Below are 19,858 nucleotides of genomic sequence, written 5' to 3'. Positions count from 1 at the left end.
AATGCCATGCCGCGTTTGGACACTGTGTTTTAATGGATTTGTCTCTCTAGTCACCAAAAATTCTCCGCCAAAAAAGAGCAGCAATTTGATATCCTGCGTAACCTGAATCTTGCCGTGGAAACAATAGATTTCCCTAGGGGCTTGAAAGATCATCTCGTTTAATTCCTTCACTTTTCAGAGGAAAGAACCATGTGCTCGGAATCACAATGTTTGCGGCTGAGCCCGAGTTTGAGGGGCAGGTCTTGTCAGGCCTGCCCTCAGCCCCAGTAGCCTTACTTGTGCAGTGTGGACACTCCGGTGTCGCTGTATGTGTGGGCCCTGGGGTTATGCACGTTGTGTAGTTGGGACTATGGAGGGACACCTTCTTCTAGGAACACAAGAAGCTGGGAGCAGGCCTCCTGCTTGGCCAGAGTCTCACTGAGAGGTTAGCTGTACCGCTTGGCAGGCAGAGAATATGGCCTAGAAGTGAGCAGACATTTAGAACAGACACAATTTAATTCCATGGTTTCAAGGTGGGTGAGAAGCAGAGAGAGGAGTTTGTAGAGTTGCCTAGCAAGAGAGTCCATACCTCAAAACTCGTGGAAATACTGGCCACCCCCTTGAAAGCATTTCAGTGGAGAGGGTATTTCTGAAAAAAATTCCAAAAATGGATTGGCCCCCTATTTTAAGATTTATTTCTGTTGTGTATCATAGAATGCTTTTGAATCAAGTTCTAGAACTTGCCTGAGTGAAAAACTGACCGTAAGTTTTCAGTCAACAGATAGATAATTATGATACAATTATGTGTATACTCTCTGCCCTCAGTCCTGTTTCTTTAAATTAAAAATAATTTAAAGGCCCAAACCAGGATTTTAAAGATTCTGCATAAGGAGTCAGTCCAAAGTAGGACGGATTGAAGAAGATTAAGGAATGCTAAAGACTTTTCTCTATAGGGAAAATTCTCAGACAGTCTCTGCCTGAAGACAGAGTAGTGTTTTGACAGAAAATGGACCTTTTCATTCTGAAAGGTACAAGGGCCATTTTTTGCTCTAAAGATCAGTATTAAAACAATACCTAACACTTATTGGGCGCTCACTAGCTCCCAGGCACTGAGCCTCACGGGTAGTATTATCTCATTTAACCCCCAGAAGGACAGTAGAAGCCATGTATAATGATCATTGCTAGTTTGCCAAGGGGCGAACGCGCTTAGAGCACTTAGGTGACCAACACCAAGGTACCGCCCCTAAGCTGGTGGGGGTATTTGGGTTTGAACTCAGGCAGCCTGACTTTAGAGCTTGTCCCCCAAAAAAACAAAAACAAAAAAACTTTCTGACAGAAGTTTCTTAAACCTTTGAACTGGCAGCCATGTGGCAGTGTTCAATGGAACTCTGTCGTGATGAAATCATTCTCGGTCTAAACTGCCCAACAGGGTAACAAGTGGCCAGTTGTGGCTTTTGAATACAAGCCCTCAAAATGTGGCTAGTACACCGAGGAACTGGGTTTAAAATTTTTAAGCTTATTTTCATTAATTTAAATATAGGGGCTCCTGGGTAGCTCAGTCGTTAAGCGTCTGCCTTCGGCTCAGGGCGTGATCCTGGAGTTCTGGGATCGAGCCCCACGTCAGGCTCTCCTGCTGGGAGCCTGCTTCTTCCTCTCCCACTCCTCCTGCTTGTGTTCCCTCTCTCACTGGCTGTCTCTCTCTCTGTCAAATGAATAAATAAAATCTTTTAAAAAAATTTAAATATAAATATAAATGCGCATGTGTGGCTAGGGGCTACCATATTGAATAGCACTGCAAACAGTGAAGTCTCCTGTTGGTTCTGGATGATTTTATCTCTGATTGTTTGCCTGTATGAGCTTATGCAGTCAAATACACTAAAGTTAAGGCCAAAAAATAAAGGGGGGGGGGGAGGAAAGGAGGAAAAAAAGGAAAGAGAGAGAGGGAGGGAGGAAGGAAGAAAGGAAGGAAGGGTGGAAGGGAAGGGAGCATATTTACCTTGACATTAGCACTTTGGTCTGCTGGGGTTGCTAATCTCCAGGCCTGGTTGGGTTCTGTATTTGGAGCTCTTCAAACTTTTACTCCACAGTTATATTTACTGACATTATATTACAAATATTCTGGTCCACATAAAACTCACTGAACTCAGTTCCTCAGCCTAGTTTGGATTTTATTAAAAAGAACCTTGTCCCAGTGTATGATCTGGCGACTTTGAATTTAAAAAATCCATTTAAAAATTGTTTGATATTGCAGCTGAAACTTTTCTTAATTGCCTAGAGGGAACTAAAATCGTTCTGAAATGAATTACTCATGTCCCACTTATGAATCTCTTGTTCTCTGGAAACTTTATTCATAACAGTCTCTTTTCGAGCCAGGAAAGATCTCAACGATTATCGTCTTTCGTGCTGTTATCAGTAAGATTAAGTAAAGCCAAGGGAAATCAAGTGACAAGCCCAGGTGGCTCAGCTCTTGATGGCAGAGCCAGGCTCTCTACTTGACTCTCTAGTGGAGATTTGCTAGGCTTCTTGGAACAATCTTTGAATACTGATAAGCCCACTCTTAGGGTTCCATAATACGTACGCTGTGATTCTCAGGTGAAGCTTCCCTAGAAATCTTCTTGTCGGTGATCTTCTCAAACAGTTGATGTTCTTTCTCCTTTGTCTCCGTGCTCCATCGCTCACCTGAGCTATGATAAGCCACAGACAAAAAAGCAGTAGAGGTTGTCCGATACAATCTCTGGGACAAAGTAATGTTTTCTGCAATCTGTGTGCCGAGATTTGGCGATAGCTCTTGTAGGTTTCAGTTCAGGATTGGAAAACAACAAAAACAAACTTGTTTGGAAAGCCGACGTGGTAGCTGGTCACTAGTGTGGACTGTCACTGAGACCCCATGAGCGTAGGAAGGAACATTCTCTAGGAACTTGTTTTTAGGGGAGAGGAAAGAAAAGTCCTCTAAGCGTTCACTTAAATGGGAGCCCACTGTGACTTTCAAATGAAGAATACCATTGCTGTTTGAGATGATTTAGGAGCTCTACCATTATAAGTTCTGGGTAATACAATCCACTGAGGAGAAACATAAAATTAGAGTAATTTAAGGAGATTAAAGGAAAAGTAGCCAGGGATTATATAATTTAAGGATTTCGAATTGCTTTAACGACATTACCTAATTAGTCTGCAAATTTCTCTGTGAGGAAGAAGGTTTCCAGGCTGGATGCGACCTGAAATGAGCCTCATTTTAGGCTTCAGATGTGTCAGTGCAGAAAGAAGGGAAGAATCAGGCAGAATGTTTGGTGATTGTTGGGGCAGGGTTGGGTAGGTGTTGGGGGCTGCAGTGAGAGCAAGTGGGGGATGTTCAGAATATTTCTTGGGTGTTTAATGTTAGGTTAAGTGAGGTTTAATTGGAAGGAGTAAGGAAGAGGCAATTATAACATGAATGTGGCTATTGGGGGCAATAAGCTCAGAGGCATTTTTCTTCTAAAATTCCAGAGTTACTCTCTGTGTTTTATCTCCCCACCTAAATTCCTCCAGGGCACCCCCCCCACCCTTGCCTTACACTCTGTTATTTTCCCTAGAGCCCAATGCTCAGAATTACACAAGGAGTTGTTTAGAAATTGGAATTATAAGGCTATTTTCAGCTGTGACTTACCAGGAAGGAAATAGGAACTTTGAGACGAGGAGAGACATTTCAAGGGAAAGAAAGAGGGAAAGAAGGGAATAGAGAAAGTAGGGTCCTGGGGTGTAATGGTTGTCTGAGGGGGGTGTGGGGAATATTGTCAGGGGTTAAGAGCATTCAAAATTCAAAATGAGAGATGTCTAGGTACTTCACACTAATAACAAGCCAGCTGTAAATTCAGAAACAACCTGAAATTATGCGTGCAATATTTTGGCAAATACAGTCACGTCTGACCTGGGGGATGATGCCCAGTGGGTTGACCGGCTCACGCGGAGAATCCAGTTGGCAGAAACATTCAGATGAGAGCAAGCAAACTTCAAGGAAGTCTCAGGGGGAGGAAGAAAATGCCGTTGTCTTCCAGCCTCTGTGTGAATATCTGCGCGCCCTCATCCCCTGGTGGGTCGGGAGCTTGGGCTCCCTGTGCCATCACCTCCACCCAAAACCGCCTCGCAATCCCTGTCTGTATTTCTGTTTCAGAGCTCTTTCCAGCAGCCCTTCCCCTTGCTTCCCACTTCACATCCTTCTCTTCTGCCTCTGAATTAACATCAAACTCACTCCTCCTCCGCCCTACCTCAAGTTCCCTGTTTATTGTTCCTCTCGAAGTTGCCATTTTGTTGGGGTCATTTTTCTCCAGAGAATGAGAGTATGAATGAAAAGTTGTTTTTTTTTTTTTTTAAAAACCCATCACTTGAACTAAATTGTGTCAACATATTTTATTTTTAAGTAAATGCTTGTCTAATACACGAGTAAAAATACTGGGTGCCAGAGCAAGGCAGCGTAGGGGCAACCATGATGCCCGCACTTTCTGGTTGCAACCCCTTGAGTGTCAGCCAAGGAGCCTCACGATGGTGTTGCCGTCCTGTGGTCATCGTAATGATTAAAGGAGCTGCTTTATACGAAGAGCTTAGCCCAGTTCCTGCTGTGTTATTACTTGTCATTATCATTACATTAGGTCAGCACTTTGGGTTCAGAGAATGAGAGGGTGACCAATGGCTAAGTTTTGAATTGAATTTTTCTTTCTCTAAAATAGAAATTGTAACACCCATTTCTTCTCCACTTTGTAGAGATGCTGTGAGGGTACCTAATGTTATATTTGTTAGGACTCTGAATCTCTAGAAGTTACCATGCAACTCATTGTGGAGTCAAATGTCCTTACTATTTCAGGATTTGAACCATTTCTATATGAAGAAGACAGTCCTTCCCACTAGCAGCATCATTGAAAAGGGGCAAGATGGAACCCTTTGAAGTAATATGACTGCAGGGATTGTCCGGAGAGGAATGAGCCTCAGGCCAAGGCTTCCTTTGCCATGAGTCACTCCAGAGTAGATAGTAGACTTTGTTTACCTTTGTTTGTCTGCCGGCCCAGGTACATTAGGACATGAATTTTTGAGCTAAAAGTAATGGGAGGAGGAAAGATAGTTTTCAGCTAAGAATGACCATTGCTAGAAGTTTCTATTAATGGAGAGTAAGAAACGTTAAAGGTTACTAGGGAAGAGCAATGCTATCATTAATTGGAGCAACTCAGTTATCACCAAAGATGAGATTCCTCTTCAAAGATTCTGATTCCTGGGGTGCCTGGGTGGCTCAGTCGGCGAAGTGTCTGCCTTTGGCTCAGGTCATGATGTCAGGGTCCTGGGCCCACATCAGTTGCCTGCTCAGCGGGGAGCCTGCTTCTCCCTCTCCCTCTGCTGCTCTCTCACTTGTGCTCTCTCTCTCAAATAAATACATAAAATCTTAAACAAACAAACAAAACCCCCCAAACATTCTGATTCCTGGCACTTTCTGTGGCTAGTACAGCAAAGCAAAGCCGCCGCCATGATGGAGAACGAGCTGGGCTGATGGATGCTGTGTGATTGCGGGAGCTGCCGCACAGATGAGACAAGCACAACAGGAATTCATGGAACAGGGCCTGGTTTCCTGCTTGGGCTTCCTGTTCTCTACCCCACAGTTTCTGTTCTCTACGGCAGAGATGAAATGGACTCCTTCCTCACCCCGGTAGAAGGCACTTGGGGTGCCTTTTGGAAAGAATACAATTTTCTTTCCTCTCTTCCCCCCAAACCCAGATTTTTTCTTTTCTTTTTGTTCAAAGAAGCTTCTTGTATGACCATCCTCTTTTTCTCTCTGGTGTCCTTCCATCACAACAGGCTTAGCCAGCCCATTTCAGGCCCTTGAATTTAGTGGGAGAAATGTGTGTGTGCCAACACTGAGAGCTTGGTGCGTTCCCAGGTGGGCTCCCCTGCTCCCTTTGCCCTGGTCCTGGCATTCCAGGTCATTCCTTGCTTACCTCCCCCCACCCCCCACCCCGGTTGTTTGCAGATGGAAACAGTCACCTGAGCCAAGAATGAATGGTTGCATCTTCCCCAGGATTCTTGCCCAACACCCTCTTTATCAAATCTTTCCTCTGCAGGTTCTTGAAAAATTCTCCCTAAGGTGCCGTTTGCTCTTTTCTCACTGACTCCTTCTGGTCAGTTCGCATTCCTCTTGGCTACTCCTGCAATTCCGCAATCTCTGTCACATCATCTGCTGTCTCCTCCTGGTTTAGAGTCTCCTCATGTCGGGTACTTTTCCTTCATCGCATTTAGTCAGTTTGAAGCAAACAGGAGCCTGTGGAAACTTGGGACCAGTGTGTGTTCCAAACCAGACCGAAGCCTCCATGAAGGAAGGCACTGGCTTTCCGTAGGGTCTCCGTCGTTTGCCATCCGGGCATATCTGAGGGCGGTGATTTCTGGGTGTTGTGTTTCCTCTTCTCTTCGCAGGCCCCAAATCAGTACTGAGTGTCTGGAAGGCACTCAAGTGTTTGTCGAATGAATACTTGAGTAACTTGTCTCTGAAACCAGGTTGCCAGACCTCTGGGACTGGCCCCTGGGGGTCACACTCATTTTCCTCAATAGGAACATTAGCATATGTAAGACCCACATTAACACTTCAGCCTTTTAATCTATGCTAAGATGGGTCCCTGTGGTGTATTCTCGCATTCCTACTCCTGCCTCCCAGGTTCAAGGTTCACGCGTGTCTTAAGGTCTGTCAAGGGAACACTCAAGATTTCACTTGCGGGTGCGCGTGGTTGGCATTTCAGGTAATGCTGAAGCCAGCCAGCCACACATTCCTGAGTGAGGATGGAGTGAGTGCCTCCCCCATGATGGATGGCCCGTCAGGGCTTGGCGACGCTGATTTGCTGTGATGAATTTGCTTTAGTTGTTGGAAAGCAAGTAATCACAGTCTTGCCACAGTATCATGGGATCACCCTTCTTGTCCCTGAAAAGGGGGTTCAGCGTTCACATGTAAATCCTTTATGCAACTTGCTGTACCTCTCTTCTGGCAGGAGCGGAGGTAGGAGAACCAGATTCCAGTAATCCCCAGAACACTGTCTTCTGTTGGCTCAATTGCCTTCACCGTTCCAGTTAAATAAGAGACTTTCAAAATGTTTCTTAAATGCCACCCTGTTAGTCCATCATTCCTCACCTCCAACAGGATGTCATAGTGCTGGGGTGAATGGTTCGGACCTATAATTAGTAATGGAGCGTATGAAATTTGTAATAGCACTTTGGTACCCTTCAGGATGAAAGGTACTCCATAAATGTAAGCCATGATTATTTTTGACAGCTAAATATAAAATTTCCACTAAATACCACTTAACATTGTTGCTTTAGAGATATTAATTGGGCCTTTTAACTATACAATGCAATTATAAGTTTAATTGAAAATAATTGGTCAACACGGAGGAGGAAAAAAATACCTAAAACAACTGGTAAGCAAGACAGTAAGATTGTTAAGGCTTCACTGGTTAAAAGTTTACTTTAGTTGAAAAAAGCCAATCAGCCAGCTCTGTCCTGGTGGGTAAACATTCTAGTGAAGTGTGAGATTCCAGCAAACCTATAATTAATCCTGAATACAATGGTGTATAAGGGCGAGAAACTTCGTGAGTTAGCTTACACATCCCTACCGGAGCTTTCCATCAAAAATCTTTTCTCTGGCTTTGCACATGCTATTTTAACGTTATTTCCGAAGAATAAATCAAATGCTTCAACCATCCAGCCCCCTTGTCGTGGGGGGAAAGAGGTTTCAGCTTTATAAATACTTGGTGCTGTTGTTGTCATCGTGGGCTCTCCGGCTCACAAATCTCAGGTGGAAAAAAGATTTTTTTTTTGAAAGAAAAAGAAAAAAAGGGGAAAACGTGAGCTGGAGACTGTGGCAAGCTTTGCAAATTGGCACAGCCTTATCAACAGCATTTCATGGTTTTCTGGAATCCATTCAAAGGAGAATTTCCTTTGTAAGAGACGGTTTAAGCTTTTTATTATTTGAGAGTTTATGAAAATTGCTTTTTAGTTTTCCAGACTCTCAAAGCATCAACACTGATTGTTTACGTCTTGCGAATGTATCTCCTTGCAAGCGTGACTTGCTGTGGGTCTCAGCGGCGCCTTTCCGTTTTCCCTCCCTCTGCTCTCCGTCCTTCCCGTTCATTCCTGCCGCATTAGAGATCGTTAGGTGTGTCGCTCAGGGCTCCTACCCATTTCCCCTGGCCATTAAGTAGGACCCGAATGGCAATCCCTTACAGTCAGGGGCAGACTTCTGTTCTGTAAGGTGACTATCAATTTCACCCAGGGGACACGGGGGATGAGACAGGCTTTTTGATTTCCAGGACACGATGAAAATGCCCAACACTGCCGCTCTTCCCTAGACGCCCTCTGAGGGCAAAGACCACGGCTCTCACATATTGTTTTCAGCCCTGGGCACATTGGGACACACGCTATTATTTTAGCACCCACATGACAAATCCTGTGAAAGAATATAATTAAAGTGAACAATCTTTCTAATTAGAAAAAAAAAAAAACCAAACCCAAACAATCTCAAGCCCCAGCCTATGACTCACTTATTAAAACAATATTTGGCAATGCAGAATTCCCTCACCAAGGAATTTAGAGACCTTCAGCGTTCTTAGTATAGGATCTGACCTGTTGAGTCATGCTCCTGTCCCTAAAGATAGAAAGTGAGGCTCAGGAATGCTAACATTAAAACATTTATTTGTTTGCTGTTAAGGCTCACCATGCTAAATGGGTTTAGAAGTCTTGGAAAGAACAGTGTCTGTAGCAGAAAACGTGCTATGTCAGGTTCTTGCTGGGCTATCAACAAGTTGAGAGATTTTGGGTAAATAATTTAATTTTGATAAGATTTCCTTCTCCCTAGTCTGTAAAATATCATCCCTCAGAGCTGGTGAACGTGTGTATTGTACGACTTCTTGCACTAGTGTCCCACGCGATATGAGAAGATGTACAAAATTTATCGCAGCGACACGTCTTAGGGACCTGTGCAATAACCTATCCTAGCTGCAAAAGAAGAATGACTGAAAGGGGAAGTGTCTTAGGACTGACCGAAAAGCGGTGACTCAAAAACAGGATAGAAGGTTGAGCGAAGAATCAACGGGAAGCAAGTGTTCTATAAACTACAGTAACACTTTTTTTTTTTTTTAAAGATTATTTATTTGGGAGAAGGGTGGGAGAGGGAGAGGGACAAGCAGACTCTCCGCTCAGTGGGAAGCCCGACCTGAGACTGGCTCGATGCCAGGACACTGAGATCATGATCTAAGCCAAAGTCAGACGCTTAACTGACTGCACCACCCGGGCACCCCAACAATGCCTCTTTGATAGGAGAGAGTCTGGTGCATTAGAGGTGGTATTTTTAAAAAATGAAAGTATTTGCTAAATATGGCATTAGGATGGATGTGTGTGCCAATGAACAAACTTTTTTAATTATGAGAGAAATTAGTTACTGCTTTAATTACTTAGCAAGCGATTATATTGAAGCGTCGCCTGACGCCCCTCCCCTTTTGGGTTGCTTGAGCAACTTACTGTGATCAAGAACACATTCATAGAGAATAGTGTGTTTAAAAACAAAACGCAGTTTCAGTAAAACGGAATTCCGGCTCCTGTCTTGCATGGCAAATACCCATTTCAGTCAATAGGAGTCTTGCCTGAAACTCATCTTAAATGTTGGGATGAAAAGTGAATTTCAATATTCGTGTAAAGCTCTGTGGAAGGCCAAGAATATGATCAATAATAACTATGATTTGTTTCAGCTATTGTTTGAATTTCTAAGCAGGGACATTTAAGACATCTACTGACTTAATTGAAATCCAGTGTGCTAGAAAAACTTGTTAGAAATCATAGAAATAGAGAACGTGAATTATGAAGCAATGTTCCCATGACTTTCAAAGGACAGAAAAATCAGTCCTTAGGTATATATGTATGTACCATAGAGCAAATCACGTCAAGCACATGGTAATGCACATCGTGTTAATTTCCATGCCTGGAATGGTTGTTCCTGTGTCTCTTGGCTTCAGTATTGTTTCCTTTTCTCTAGCTTCCTCCCATAAACTGTCCTATGCATAAGCTTCTAAAGTCATCCATAAAAATTCGGACCCACCCACTGCCCTCGGTGTTGCCTGAGGGGTGAGTGTATGTGTGTGTGTGTGTGTGTGTGTGTGTGTGTGTGTTGGGGTAGGAGGTGAAGGGCCTTTATTGCAAGACAATGAGGTTATAAAGTAACAAAGGCAACTCCTTGAAAATTCCAAGCAACACCCCTCCTCTGGACTTAGATGGAGTGTAGGAGCCCAACATGTAAATCAGAAATCACTCAATTAGCTCGTTAAATATTTTGGGACTGAAGCCTGACCCTTCGAGAGGCACCAATCACAATGGAAGTGTTCTGGCCATTTGATATTCAGGGGACTGGGAAGGTTTAAGATGAGCTAAGGACTCAATGCAAGGGGGTTGGCTTTCTAATGTAAACACCATTATCATTTGGAAATCAATTAGCTCCTTGCACCGAGGGAACTAGAAGACCAGGGACTTCTGAACTACCATTGTGAGCTGGGACTATTTGCTTTAATTAAGAGGCGACTGAGTGGATTATTGTCTCAAACCAAGGAGTTGGGAAGAGTCAGAAAAGGACACTTTACCTTGGTGAACAACAAAGCCCAAGGAGGGGACAGGCTCCTCATCCGGCTGGTCTAAAGTAAATTAGCTGTTAATCTGGAAACTTTCTGAATAAGGAAGGCAGCCCCAAACAATGGGGGAAAAATGCAAAGCGGAGGCTGTGCTGAAGCATTTAGGCTCTCCGTCAGAGTTTGCCTTGTTTGCAGATCACGCAGATTTGCAGTGATAAGTGCTTGCTTGTCAGAGATTAAGAATTCACTGTAAAATATAACTTCAAATTGGAACTTCAGTGCAAAAATATTAGTGGCGCCTACGTGAAATCATTGCACTAAACACTGAATCAAAAATGTAGCCCATTCCTTGGTTGGAAAAAAAAAAAGTTTGGTAACTCGTCATCTACAATGTCATCTGCCTGGGTGCCTACAGCATTTGCTGGGATTTGTGTCAAATCAAGCCACCGAAAAGAGCTGCGGGGATCTCTCTCATCCATTTGTCCAATACATAAAAGCTAAGGGCCAGCCATGTGTCGTAGTCCTCGGTCCTGGGAGATCCTGGGAATGAGGTGTACTCTTTCTTTGGGGAGAGAGAGAAGGAGCAGCTAGGAGTGCCTTGTCTTTGGGAGTTGGAGAAGATTCTGAAGCCTGAAGGAGAGGCAGAAACGGCTGGCCCAGAAGTGAACACAAAGGCGAAAGGTGAAGGAGGTTCAAGCTCTGGGATGCCGACAGTGGAGAGGTGGGGTGCGACGTGGGTGAGGCATGTGAGGGGGAAGCAAGAGCCAGAACGGGAGGATTTTTACTGGCGGGCCAACACATTGTCCTAAGGGCAAAGGGAACCATCAAACAAGGGAGCGTGCTGATGAGGTAAACGTACATGTTTTAGAAAGATCATTCTGATAGCAAGGTAGAAACTGGTTTGGAAAGGGCCAGGTTGGACATACACGGATTCCAGGCTCGTTCTGATCATTCATTTCAGAGAGGTCGGTGGCCAGGACCAGGGTGTAAGCCGTGCGGACAAAGGAAAGGAGACCCCTATTGAGAAAGAGGAATCCATACAACTGAGCTGTGAATGAGATGGGTGGGGGTGAAGAGGACAGGGAGACAGAGACCATTACGAGTGTCTGGTGGGGGCGGCTGTGTCTGTGGAGGCGGCCGCCATTCACTGAGGAAGAGCAGGAGTCGGGAGAAGCGGATACGTTTGGTTAGGGTTCCAGACTCAGTGAGACGCATTTGTAGTGCTCTAGAGGTAGCACCAGCCTGTGTGTGTGTTTGTGTGGTTTAGTCTTGCGAGGGTAGACTGGGAGCAACTTCAGGGGAATACAAGAAGCCTAATGATTGTCCCAACGTCACGACCATCTCAGACAGTCCTTTATTTTTGAGTGGGTGAGATTTTTACATGTCTGTATTACCGTCTGATATTAAATGCACGAATTAGGATATCTCTGAAGGACTTTCTATAGTTTAGGAAGCACTGTTAGACGGATGATATTCACCAAACACGAACAAAAATAATTCCACAGTGGATCATTGGCTTTAAAAATAATTCCATAATTTTCCTTTAGTTGCCCCCACATATTGACATGAGATTTTTAAAGGATTACATATTAGCATTTTTCCTTTTATCGTTTTACAATTTTATAGATATATAATAATAGCTAATATTTGTTGAATACAGTGTAAATGTTTTACATATATTAATTCACTTAATCCTTCTAACAGCCAAATGAGGTTATCGTATATTATTATTATCCCCTTTTAACAGAAAAGGATATTTGGGCACGAGAGTTCAGGAAGCACGCGCAAGATGATACAACTAGTAAGGGATACAGCTGGGATTCAAACTCAGTGTGGCTTCAGAGTCCACACGCTTTCCCGATGCGCTAACCTCGCTCTCACACGACAGCACCATTAATGGAAGCTCTACAGAGAACCATCCTTCAGCACCCTGCCCCCCAGTGCATCAATCGTTTCACTTTTCCATGACCTCTTCTGTGACCTTGTCTGGGCTCGCTGTTTTTACCTTCCACGTCTACCTATCCACTCCATTGGATTATAAGTTTTCATCAGTAGGTTTTAAAATTTCTCATATTTTTAACTGTATCAATATGAGGCAGCACGTTCCCTTTATGCTGTATGATGATTTCACCTGCTGATGATGTTATAAATAATTAGGGTTCCTAATTTCCTATAATTGCCCAAACACTCTTATTCTCAGAGAAAGTCTTGGGTAGCAAACAGTGAACTCTTGATTGATGGGAAGTGTAACAAGGTTGAATCTGAAGAGAGGAGTAAATATTAAAACACTTTGATGTTAGTGAGCTGGGCAATGAGCTGTTTTAGTTAATCTCCTACCAACCCGATTATAAAATTGGGGTTATAGGTATTATTATCAGCTCATCTTACAGATAGGGAAACTGAGCCACCAAGAAGTTTAATACTTTGCCCAAAGTCACCCAGCCAGCAAATAGAGTAGTTAGAATTTGAACCCAGGTCGGTGGGACCTAAAACCCAAGTATGGGCTGCACGGTGCCGAAGGTGAGGTGTAGATGCTCTCGGTTTAGAAGAGTCGCGAGACCTGGTTCCCACACGGGATCTGGAATCCATGTTCACATCCCGCAGTTGGGCCTGAGTTACCATTCCCCTCTGCGGTGTAGGTACAAAACGAAAAGCATGTAAAGCAAACATCAGAGCACCATTTGGAGTGATTTGTCTGTGCTTTGCTGTTAACTCTGAGTAACCTCGTCTTGACCCAAATGAACTCTGGTGAATACAGCGCTGTGACCGTGGCTCCCTAGACACCTGGCCACGCTCCGCTAAACTTCACATTTCTCGGCTCTAGGCAATTCAATCTACCCCCTCGGCCAGCTCCGGTATCTCGTACGAAAACGGGAGACTTACTCAATACTTAACCCATGTTGCTGAGCAACGAATAGGATTACATCAGGAGATTTTAGTCCCCCTCATGTCATCCAATTCCTCAGCATACTTGTGTCAGCTAAAGAGCATAACTTTTCCTAATTAATTAAGGTGAATCCTTCCATTGATACTTATGGTAATCTTGAAGCGTAAAATAATCTCAGAAAGAGAGACTTCACTGCCCGTAAAATATTGATTACTGTAAACTATGACTCTGGGGTGCATCTTCCATTCTTAGCTGTCTACTTTTTTTTTTTTTTTTTTAATTCTTGGCATATATAACATAACTTCAGCCAATTGCATGAGCAAATTCAAGATCCTTCTTCAGTTTGGATTTTGATAGCCGAATAATTCCTTCCCAACTATCCCTGGTGAAGAATTATTTCCCCCCCCTCAATCCATTGTAGATAAATACTTTGGTAAATACAATAAAAGTGTTGCTGAAATGTCAAATTGCTTGCTTTCAATTTTTATATTTCCCTTGCTGCCAACTGGTTACACAGCTCATGAAGGAGCCCCACTTTGAGAAGCATGAGCCAGATGGCCTCTCAATATATTTTAGGTTGTACACATGGGCCCTTGGCTGTTGTTTTCCAGTTGACTTAAAAGAGAGTGACACAGATCTCATTATCGTGCAGTTTTTTTTTTCCTTCTAGATTTGGGTCTTCTAAGGCATCCAGGTTCCATGACAGTCCAGAATGGGACGCTGACTTCTGGGAAGGTGTTCTTCATCTAAAATTTGCTTCAAGCACTCAATTGTTTCCAAGAAGCAAGGATGAAGTTTCATTTTCGTTCAAGAAAAACACTAGACTAAATATTATTCTAGTCATATCCAAGGGAAGTCAGCCATCCTTTGCAAAGTTAATCAGAGCCCTCCTCCAGCATCTTAGAGCTCTCAGGAGATGTTTCGCTCCTGCTGTTGCTGCAATAGCAAAAGATAGATTTTATAGAAGTGCTGGAATGTCTCTTCTTTGTCTTCAGAAAGATGAGTCCTTATGTGCCTGTTTCTTTTTGCGTTCATTTTGTTTTGTTAGGAGGAAGGGCTGCAGAAAGCAAGAAGGTCCAAAGCAGATGCCCGAAAACAGGTATCAGTTGACATGAGAATGTTGATATTTGTTTAATCCGATCATTATCATCTTGGGGAATTTACCCTAAGAACATTTCTGGAAAGAAAAAAAACCCTAAACAATGAAGGTATTAACTAAATTCTCCCTTGAAAATAATAATAATAATAATAATAATAATAATAATAATAATAATAATAAAGAATTGGAAACGACCTAAAGATACCACCGTATGGAAATGATTCAATCCAGCAGAGCCGATAGACGCAATAGGACGACACAGAGAAACTTAAAATAATGAAGATAGAAACTACGTAGGATGCACATTTTTATAGAATGTTAAGTGAAAAAATAGAACTCAGCATCACGCTTTCGCAGGATGTATGTGTCAGTCCTTGGTCTGTTTGCTCTGGCCCTCTTGCCACTCTGCTCTGAGTGACACGGGGTGCTGACTCGGACAGGTGCCCCTATCAACGCACTCCCAGCTGGATTCTATCAGTGCAGGCGCGGCAGGAGCCCGGAGAGTGGGAGGCAGGGAGAAGCCAGGGGATTTCTCCTCCCCTTGGTCTCTAGCTCAGTCAGTAGCATCTCTGTGGCTCCTGCTCCCGCCGACGGACACACCCACTACGGGTCCTTTTCTCCTGGGGGACACGGCCACTCCCTTTGGTAGCACTGGTTCCTGCCTTGCTCTTCCAATCTAAGGATGGGAGCAGTGGCTTCACTGTCCTTTGTTTGGCTTTTAAGCTCTGCTATCATTTGTGTAACCGACTCTCTGTATTGTCTTCACTGTATTTTAAATATGTGTGAGTGCCTGCCTTCCTGCCTTCCTGCCTTCCTTCCTCCCTCTTTTGCTTGAATCTGAAAAATATACATAAGGTTTGGGCTCTTTGGAAGGGCTTCCTAGAGGACAGAGTTGCACAGTGGAGTCCCATTGTTTGGGGAGTAAGCCAGGGGATCAGGATTTTGTGACGGGAGGTGGAATGAGAAGACCACTCTGGGTTTTGAAACTGGGAAAGATCGAAACATCTTTAATGATATATAACCCTGTTCCTCACCTGGAACAAAGACTAAGTGCAAGAATGTGGTGAGAAATGAGAGCGATAGTTGGGATCTTACCCGGGAGGCTGGTAGATCTGTGTCATGGTATAATACATACGTGTGGTGGCCAGCCTCCATGCTGGCGATTCCTCGGATTTATGTCCTTATGTGCTTTCCTTCCCACGTCCACTTAATTAGGGCTGACTGTGTAATTGGGAGACACTGTGGAAATGTCAATGTGTGACTTCGCAAGCTAGACATAAAAGCCGTTGTGGCCTCCATCCACTTGGATCCCCTTGGATCACCTGCTCTGGGACACAGCCAGCTGCCATGTCATAAAGCCATTGTCATTGTAGCAACCCTATAAGGAGATCCACGTGGTAAGAAACAGACCTCCTGCGGACCACCTAAACTAACTGGACAGGGATGTGAGGGGAAGCCACCTTGGCAACGAATCTTCCAGCCCACTCCAGCCTTCAGATGATGCAGTCATGGCCAACAGCCTGACCGCAACCTCGTGAGCAATTCTGAGCTGGAACTTCCCAGTGGAGTGGCTTCTGAATTCCTGACCCACAGACACTGTGCGAGAGAACAGATGCTCATGGCTGCCTTAAGCCACTATGATTTGGGGGTAATTTTTGGCAAGGGTAATTCGTTTGGCAACGAATATGTGTTCAGTATATTTGGCACATCATTACTTAGTAATTCAGACATTGAAACTCAGGTGTCACGTCACACGGTGTTTTATACTCTGCCCCCACGTAACGTGTGATGCCGTAAAAAAAAAAAAAAGTCCACCTTTTGCTGTGTGGTTTAAAGGCACAGTGTCTTAGGGTAGTTCCTTTCTTGTCCCTAAATTTCATCCCATAAATCAAATCATAGGAGTACCAATAATCCGAGACTAGTTGCTTAAATGAAAGATCTATTTCAAACTTCTCAGCACTTAAAACGTTAATCTTTCTATAGCCCCAAGGTTAAACTAGTCTTTAGAGTTTTCAGATATATTACTGATTCACTTCGGCTACCAAATGCTTTAATTTCCATCAGAGCATCGTTAAGACTCCGTTGAAGCAGGACTGACTCTAAATCAGGAAACAACTCCTGGCATTCACAAAAACCGTTCAGAGGTATGGGAAAGACTGTTCAGGGCTGACAGGCAAGCGTTTTCTCATGCACCGTCAATGCAGGGTTTTTTTTTTTTTTTCTTTTTTTGATTAACTACTTGTGTATTTCCTCTTGATCCCAACAACAGCTTCCTCTGCTCATGTGTCCTGCTGTCCCCATCAGAAAATCCATACCCACAACCTTTCCCAGCCTTTAATCTGCCTCTGGAGAATCGGGGAAGCCAATGGGAGCATTGTTCGTTTGGCAACGGCTCTGTGGTTCAGTGTCCAGAAGCGTGGTGGGCGTCCTTGACGGCAGGAGCGTGTGAGAAGGGAAGCCATAGGTATTGTGCCTCGTGCCACAGGTTAGCAGCTGCCCCTCCCTCGGGAGGCTTGGCTTGGGATCACTTCTGTTTTGTGGTACTGTGTGTAACCTTGGCATGCAATCAGCAGAGAAAATATTCATTATTGCCTGACTGTCTGCCGAAGACAATTTCAATTATTCCGGCATTTCAATGGATGAAGAAGCCCTTTAGGCTGGCCCGGGAGATTAGACTTACAGGCTCCGTAAATTAGGAAAGTTACAATCAGTATATTATCTGGCAGGCAGCTGTGGGGATACAGCACAGCAGGCAAAGAGAGACAAATTGCTATATTCCGGTTGTGGTTTTGATATATCAATTTACAAGTTTAACATCCACATTTGTGAAAGAATGATTTTGCATTTCTTAAATCACTTTTAACTGCCTGCACTCGAAGTTTCTGGACCTGTAACTTGAATCGTCGGCTCGCATTGCTGACGTTTTGTTTTAAAGCCCAATTTCAGCCTGGAAAAAATATTGCAGAGGAAAGAGCTTGGGAATTAATCTTTCCTAAAGTTATTCAAATAATATAATATATGGCAGTTAATCAGAATATTCCATTTGCGGAAATGTGAATAATGTCCCATATAAAGGCTTTTTCTTTAATAGGATGTTTTTCCTGTCTCCCCCCACCCCCAGATTCTCTTTGTTGTGATAATTTTTTTTAAAGATTTTATTTATTTATTTGAGAGAGAGAGCATGAGCTGGGGGAAGGGGCAGAGGGAGAGGGAGAAGCAGACTCCTGGCTGAGCAGGGAGTCTGCTGCGGGGCTCGATCCCAAGACCCTGAGATCATAACCTGAGCCTAAGGCAGACCTTAACCGACTGAGCCCTCCAGGTGCCCCTGTTGTGATAATTATATATATATTTAATAAATATTATTTCACCATACCTGTCTGATGCGATACATTTGAAAATAGAAATAGTTACCATAGGGGCGCCTGGGTGGCACAGCGGTTAAGCGTCTGCCTTCGGCTCAGGGCGTGATCCCAGAGTTCTGGGATCGAGCCCCACATCAGGCTCCTCCGCTATGAGCCTGCTTCTTCCTCTCCCACTCCCCCTGCTTGTGTTCCCTCTCTCGCTGGCTGTCTCTATCTCTGTTGAATAAATAAATAAAATAAAAAAAAAATAGAAATAGTTACCATAATAACCCATCACGATACTTTACAAACAGTTGCATAAGTGAGGTCTATTGGTAAATAAGTTTCTCATTCTTCAAGTTCTTTCTTAACATTTTGATACCTTAGCACTCACTCAGCTATCATTTGAACAATCGATTTGTTTTTATCTTTTTAAAAAAATCCTTTAAAAAAGTACATTTTGACGCTGATGAATGCTTGTAGCTACACCTGAAACAGCGTTAACATTTCCTGGCTGAGTTTAGGCTTTTTTTTTCATTCTCAGATTTTAAGAAAAATTGTTTGGCTCTTCTTTAATATGAAAAAAAATATATATGTATTTTTGAGCTAGATGGTTATTACAGTGAAAACAGTGTTCATTTTCACATGTGCCCAAGTCCTGTGTAAAACAAGTCAGGAGGCATAAATAATTATTAAAATATAGATATTTATAAGAAAGCCTTGTAAACAGCATGTGGCTCCATTAGTCCCCAAATAACTTCTACTTTCTAATACTCATTTCTAAAATTCAAAACAAGTACACAAAACTCCAGACGTAGCTTCTTTGCTCTGGAAATATTTACATGTCCTGGGTAAAGCAGATGGGCTGGTTGGGATATATCCTCATTCTCAGTTTATTTAAAAAGAGTTTTAGAATTTTAACTTGAAAAAAAATGATATCGGGTATCTCTGTGAAGGACAAGTGACACATGCCCATTTGACCGGGACCCTCGCGGTTCGTGTCGCATTCAACAGGACTTCTATGGGGCCGTCCCTATGCACCTTGTCGGGAAGGGGTTTGTCAATCAATAACATGGAATTCATTTTTTTCCCTCCTTGTTTACAGAACCGGATTACCCACTAGGGACCGTTCTTGTCTCGTACAATACCCAGGAAGTGCCCTTCGTCACAAACACTGCAGTCTGACTGTGGCCTTACTCAGTACATTGTGCTGATATATTTTCTCATGGGAACCGTTGGGCTAGTCCAGGCAAGCATCTGCAATTCTTAAACGGACAGTTTCAGGCTGGAGAATTTAAGACACAACCAAATAGAGTCTTAATGCCCTGTTAGATAATAACGAAAGACATTTATGAAAAAAAAAAAAAAATTCCCGTTAGTTTGAAAGCCGGGGCCCACACGCCGTATTTTGACAGCAGATGGATGGCTAGCTTGACTAATCCCGGTTTACTTTCTGACTTGGATTTGTCTCGCTGGTCCAGTGAGATTGTGAGGGCTTCCTCCAATCTGGTTAATGTTCAGAACCCATGTTTGAGTTTTAGACTCATTATGGGCCAACAACTGACATTTTTTCTATAATGTGAAGACTGGTGCCAGCAGTAACTCAGTGAGATTTAACATAAAAGCAAGATAAAACAATTAAAGTGGAAGAATATTTGATTAAGGGGATCGCTGATTTATAGTGGGCTAAATTGAAATTGAAAGGAGAGTGAACTTTTTATGGCAATCATATATTACGTTCATTATCAGAGACTCTGGGTCCTTTGTGCTTTTGTGATTTAAAAAGAAATAAACCTGTTTAAAGAGAGTCACCCTGGCAGGCATCATTTTGTCTTCTCCTGAGTTATGGTTTCTTTTTGCTGCAAAAGTCAAACAAATCATATTCAAGTAAACTCATTGCAAAACACGCACTCAAGATTTGACTAGACAAAAAAGTGTA

Source organism: Ursus arctos, unplaced genomic scaffold (assembly GCF_023065955.2).
Source record: "Ursus arctos isolate Adak ecotype North America unplaced genomic scaffold, UrsArc2.0 scaffold_30, whole genome shotgun sequence".
Taxonomy (NCBI): domain Eukaryota; kingdom Metazoa; phylum Chordata; class Mammalia; order Carnivora; family Ursidae; genus Ursus; species Ursus arctos.
Note: the sequence above shows the minus strand (reverse complement) of the source record.